The following is a 6,105-nucleotide window of genomic DNA, read 5'->3' as shown; positions in this document are numbered from 1 at the left end:
AGTCGTCGGTTCTAGTTCTTAGGACATGTTTTAGAGGAGACGAGACTATTTAGATTTGAAGCAGTTTTAACGTTTACAATAGTAAGTGCAGGTAACGATTGTTTTGTTCTTATTGCATGCAAATATAACGAGATATTTTTATTTTTTAGTTACAATGGGTAATTTGACACTCTTGTTTTTCACAAGGTAGTAAATTCAATTAGAGCTGACGAATCGTTGCGACTTGTTCCCACGAGATGTTTGCTATTTTTAGTTACAAATGGTAACTCGACACTTTTGTTTTTCATATGGGAGTAAATTCAATTAGAGCTTACAAGTTATCGGCTATTGTTCCCAGGATATTAAGCAAAAAAAGAAGCTTTCCTTTCTAGAGTGTTTTTACGTCTCTGCAGTAGCATTTTAATATTTTTATTTGGTGGGCATTTTATGACATTCTTTTCAGTCCGATATTTTTAAAGGTAAAAAGTATGAAAACTGTTCAAATGTTCTTTGAAGACTGTGTGGCACCAAGTTAAAGTGCAATTTAATTAAATCAGACTTTCAACGTGTCAGAGAGGTTTTTTTCTCTTTCTTTAAATTTTCGGTGAAGTAGTGTTGTTGCGTTGTGTTGTGTAAAAAGGGTAAACTTACTACTCGTATAAAATGCGAAAAGTTCTCTTAACTTGAGTACTTTTGAGCAAAAATTCCTCTTGGGGGCTGGAAGGGTTCCCGAGGGGGTACTCCCAGAAAAATTGGTTGGGGGTGTGCGGCCCGCTTCCCAAAACCCTTACCCTGTTTATGACCAAAATCTGCGATATTCCTTACCCTATTTATGACCTGACCAAAAATTCGAGACCATATTTACGACCTGACCCTCAAATCAAAAACCTGTTTCAGACCTGCGTTATAATTAGCTCCCTAGTTCAAACCAATGTTAAATTACCGTAAACATATAAATTTGTGAAGGGCTTTTGTTGATTTTCTTTTCGATAATGATGAAAAAGTGGCTTCTTCTTAAGGGCCCATTAACCGATTCATGCGCGCGCTCGCGCGCGTTGCTAAGGTGGTGAAATTTCACTTCCGGTCGCTTACGTCAGCCTGAGCACGGAAAATAAAAACAACCCAAAAACTTGCAAATTCGCACACATTTTGGATGTTTTTCTTTGTGTTTCGCAAAATGCAAAGTAAAAAAAAAGTACAAGTAAAGACAAAATAAGAGAAAGACAGAAAAACAGGAGCAATAGAAAGAGAAAAACTAACTCCGTGTGGCTTTGTTTGATCTTACCGAAGTGCGCTGGTAGTGTAAATTGCGCACGCGCTGATAGGGCAACTTCCAATAGATATCGGGCGCACATCCGGTTTCTTTAAATAGCTATGCATTCTTTTTTCGAAATCATGCTTTTTTCAGAAAATTACGAATTTTTCAATATTTTGAAATGCTCTCAAATTCTGACCTTTTAGAAATGAAACAAAATCGATGTATAGCGTAATGAGGATTTAAATCAAAGTATTAAATCAATGAAAAAAATCCCGAGAAAGTAATTTGCCTGGGAGCCTTTGCACTTTTTTCTGTATTAGTCACATGACCATGGGCGTGGCCTGATGACGTCATCACTAGTGTTACTGATCATGAAAAAGTTGAAACACATGAAATAATTCTGAACTAACTAAAACTGATGAGGTTATATGAGACTAAATTTTCCTTAGCAACGGCTCGAAAAGATCGGTTAATGGGCCCTTAAAGCATACCCATATCAAGGCTAGAGTGCAAAAACCGTACCCTATTTATGACCAAAATGGCCAAAATCAGCTAAAATCGATACCCTATTTATGACCAAAACGGCTAAAAAACCATACCCTTCGGGACCGCACAGACCTATAAAGCCCATATAAGGAGTCCCCTCCCCCGGGGGAAGGGCTACGCGATCGATGAGTGAGGGAGTTATGCATGTGCGCCTGTCAGACCAATCACAGTGTGGGTTGTGTCAAAGAACGAATAAAATTGCCTGTTAGAAAATAAGATGGTATCTACATTAATCTGGAGATGTGTCAGATTACTGTAGTTTGTTCAGTCAAACATTTTATGGCTTACTATTTAGTTATCTTACCATTACCGATGTAACATCGTATGTACATCATAAACTCCCAGTTTCTTTCTTGCTGTACATCGCAACCAAAAAAACTTGTCAAATCAACCAAATCATTACTGTAAACAGTTCCATGAATGCTCCTATCTCCGAGACTTATAGTTCACAAAAAAAAAACTCTTGCACGCCTTGCGTGCCTATGTTTTTTCAAGTAGCCTTAATTGTTTTAGGGTCCCATTAAGATCTTTTTCAGTGGAAGGCATTTCATTAAGACTGGTACTGACGGCTCCTAAGATAGTGGTTTCGTTAGTACCTGTTTCAGGAATATCGTTTGCTGCTTCAGGTGCTTTTCCGGGCTCCGAAGACACTGAAAAAGACTCTTTTTCTGGGACAGATTTCTTCTCTTTTCGCTGTCGTAGATAAGGCCTTTCGATAGGGGGAGGCCGCTTTCGTGGTAAAGTTTGTTTCCAAGCAAATACCGACGGAACTGCACTTGTCTTCAGAGACATTCGTCCACTAAGACCCTTTGATATGTCACTAAGTTTGAAATGTAACGAACACACTTTTGATGCCCCGGAGATGCGAAAAAATCTACCAACATCTCTACGTATAGCATGTATCCATCGTTTCTTCATTTCCTCTTCGTCTGGAAACTTAAAGAATCCAATTTGTTCTCCTTTTGGTTCCACACGCCCTCTTTGTGTGCACAATGGTACGCAACAGTGAATGTTTGACTTCGACGCCATGTTTCTTGCGGTGCCTTCTAACCCTCGTTTAGGTGAACCCGGCTCAGGTCTCAACCGCGCGTCCGCCATTTTTGAATAAGGCGTATGCGTTACTAACAAGATAATTTTGGTTTACTTAACGAGCATTGTACAGGCTGCAAGATTATGAACCAAAAGAGACGAGATGACTTGAACGGATCTAGTGTTACTTAGAGACTTCTAGTAGTCTTAAGTAATGAACTATATGTTTCTTTTTCTGTTACGAATTATATTAGATACATTTGATTCTTTGGATGAGAAATGATCGTTTCAATAAAGAGACATATTTTACTGCGTTTTACTAGTCATCGTTTTTGTAGGCTGCGTTCTATTAGTGTGTGTTTTGCAAGTCCACGTTTGACAAGTCCAGTCCAGTCCAGTCCAGTCCAACAATTTTTCCTAACACAATGACGTCATCCCGCTTCCAGTGTCTTAGTCTTCCAAACAGTTTGAATTCGCTTTTGATTGTATATTCGGTCGTAGAGCTATTTGAGGCTAAAGGAATCTGTAATTTACAGAAATAAGTTATTGTGTGGAATATGGAAGATCTACAGCCAATCTCTGATACAGAGCAGGCTTCTTTCTGTGTGGAATTAGCGAAGCGGCTTAACATGCTGCGAGGACAAGATCGTTTATGCGACGTAACTTTGGTGACGACGGATGACAAAGAATTCAAAGCTCATAAAAATGTGCTTTCCGCAGCAAGCCCGTTCTTCTGCAAGCTTCTTCAGAGCGACATGAAAGAGAATCGAGAAGGGATTGCTCGGTTTGAACAGATCTCGGCTGCTGTAATGGAAGATGTTTTGGAGTTCATCTACACAGGAAGTGTGGAAGTAACTCAAGAGAATTCTAAGGATCTTGTCGCTGCAGCGAACTATCTTCTCATTCCGGGTTTGAAAAAACTATCCGGGCGATTTCTAGAACGACAGATGTCCAAATCAAATTGCATTTCAACCTTTTATTTCGCTGAGATGTACCAGTGCGACGAACTGATCACCAACACCAGAAAGTTTATCCACGCGAACTTTACATCTGTGGCAGAAATGGAGGAATTCTTAAACTTGGAAGCTAAAGAAGTGGCGAGGTGTATTTCAAGCGACGAAATTTCAGTTGCTGTTGAAGCAGATGTATTTAAGATCGTATTAAAGTGGATCGAACTAAAGAAAAGCGAGCGAAGAGCATCGTTTGAACAAATGTTTCGTCACATACGACTGGCTTTCCTATCGCGTGACTTTTTATTCGATGTCGTGACACATGAGCTTGTGCGAGAGAATTTCGGTTGTTTGAAGCTGATCTCAGATGCTGTAAAGCTGACTAACTTTACATGTGAAGGAGATCTACCACAGTCCCCGAGAAAAGGGCTTGAAGCCCGCGCTATTGTTGCTTGTGGAGGGAAATACACTTTGTGTTATCTCCCAGAGAAAGACGAGTGGAAGCGTTTAGCAGGCGGGCTAACAGAGAGAGAGACGAGTATACTCAAATGATAAACCACCGTGATCAGTTGTACGCCTTTTCATCTGATGGTACGGCAGAGAGGTATGATCCCGTGTTTGATTGTTGGTCTACCCTGGATCATTTGGAGTGGCCCAGAGAAGATCCTGCTAAGGTGACTGTCGTCAGAGGCGAACTCTATGCGATAGAGATCAATACATCATCGAAAAAATCCACTATCAAAAGATTCGATGTTGAGCGGTGTTCATGGCAGACGGTTTTATCATCTCATGAGGGCTGTAGGGACGATTCTTGTGTTGTTGCGGCTGGCAATCATCTGTATGTTTTTGGTGGAAAGCTGGGAAGGGAGTACTTTGCGAAGGCTGAGAGATTTGACACTGTAGAAAACAAATGGGAGGAAATTGCAAGCATGCAACAAGCGAGAGCGAACTCTTTTGGTGTGGCAACTGAAGGGAAGATTTTTGTGGTCGGAGGGAGGGAGAATTGGAAATTGTGTTTGGAAACATGTGAGATGTTTAACATTTCGACAAACGAATGGCAGTTAATTGGAAGTTTGAAAGTTCCTCGCGAAGATGGCAGTATGGTTTGTCTGAAGGGAACACTCTATGTGCTGGGTGGCACAGATCGCATTGGGAGAAGTCAATTTTGTGTTGAATGCTATGACCCTACAGAAGACAAGTGGATCAAGAAGACAACCATACCAGTGAAAATGATCTCCAAAGAAAGTAAAGATGCATTCACCGGCTGTGTGCTGAAACTTTCCAAAGGAGTGCTAGACAAACTTGACGTTGTAAAGAAAAACCGTAAATCCTTGAATTAGCCCTCCCCCCCCTCGAATAAGCACCCCCCTCCCATTTTGTGGACGAGTAATGAGACAACAAAAGATGTATAGTTTTCGTCGTGTAGTATTAGATTAGTACATTGTTTGAATTTGTGAACAGGGAGGCGCGGTGGCCTCAAGGTTAGTGCGCTTGTCTCCGGATCGAGCGGTTCGGGTTCGAGCCCTGGCCAGGGACATTGTGTTGTGTTCTTGGGCAAGACGCGTGGGAAAAGTGGAAAAAACGTGCCCGTCATCTGAAAAGAAGAAAAGCACAAAACATTTTTCAAAGAAGGCGGAGACCTTTCATGCCCAGAGCCTTCGCTTTTATAGTCAGCGTCAGTCAGCGAGGGCTCTGGAAACGAGATTGATTGTTTTGAACAAAAAAAATTGAGTTTATAGAATTTTACAAGAGAAAAAATTTGGAAAATGGTAAGAAGACGCGTGGGCAAATAGGAAATTCATACAGATGTTGTAAATCGCGCGAAAAGTTAGAAAACTCGTTAGGAAAATCATAACGCTTGAATCACAGCGCTTCTACAATTTAGAGTTTTCCCTTATGTGGAATACAAACTGCACATACAGTGTGTATGAGTGTTAAATAAGACCTTGAAAGAGAGAGAAATTGCAGAGTAGCTGCGAAATAATCTCGTAAAGCGGATTTATTTTTTGTTGGAATGTTAGTAATAAGTATATTCTTGCTAACCGTACATAACTTTGCAATTCATTTGTAATCCATTAAATAGTGTTCTGGTATCGTTTTACATTTATTCGGCAATCAAAGCGCACAGAAATAAACAGACACTGAACGACAGTAGACAAAATCCCGCAGTTGAGGGATGACCCCTGCCTAGGAGGTAGCCAATGGTTTCGCTTTCGTCACAAACGCTGCTTAGCAACGGATCACTTCCTTACTTTAATAACCCTGGTTACAGGCTCTTGCCCACAAACTATTTACCTGCCGGCTACAGTCAGGGGGAGGTTTAGCATAGAAAAGAGGCAAAGG

The 6,105-nt window shown here is 40.8% G+C and overlaps 1 pseudogene; it reads left to right on the top strand.

The window, feature by feature from the left end:
* Positions 1-3,270: 3,270 nt before the first annotated feature.
* LOC145467339 (kelch-like protein 12) lies at positions 3,271-5,315 on the top strand (annotated as a pseudogene).
* The last annotated feature ends 790 nt before the right edge of the window (positions 5,316-6,105 follow it).

Source organism: Orbicella franksi, chromosome 14 (genome assembly GCF_964199315.1).
Source record: "Orbicella franksi chromosome 14, jaOrbFran1.1, whole genome shotgun sequence".
In the NCBI taxonomy this organism is placed as follows: Eukaryota; Metazoa; Cnidaria; class Anthozoa; order Scleractinia; family Merulinidae; genus Orbicella; species Orbicella franksi.
This window is presented reverse-complemented; position numbering and strand designations above follow the sequence as displayed.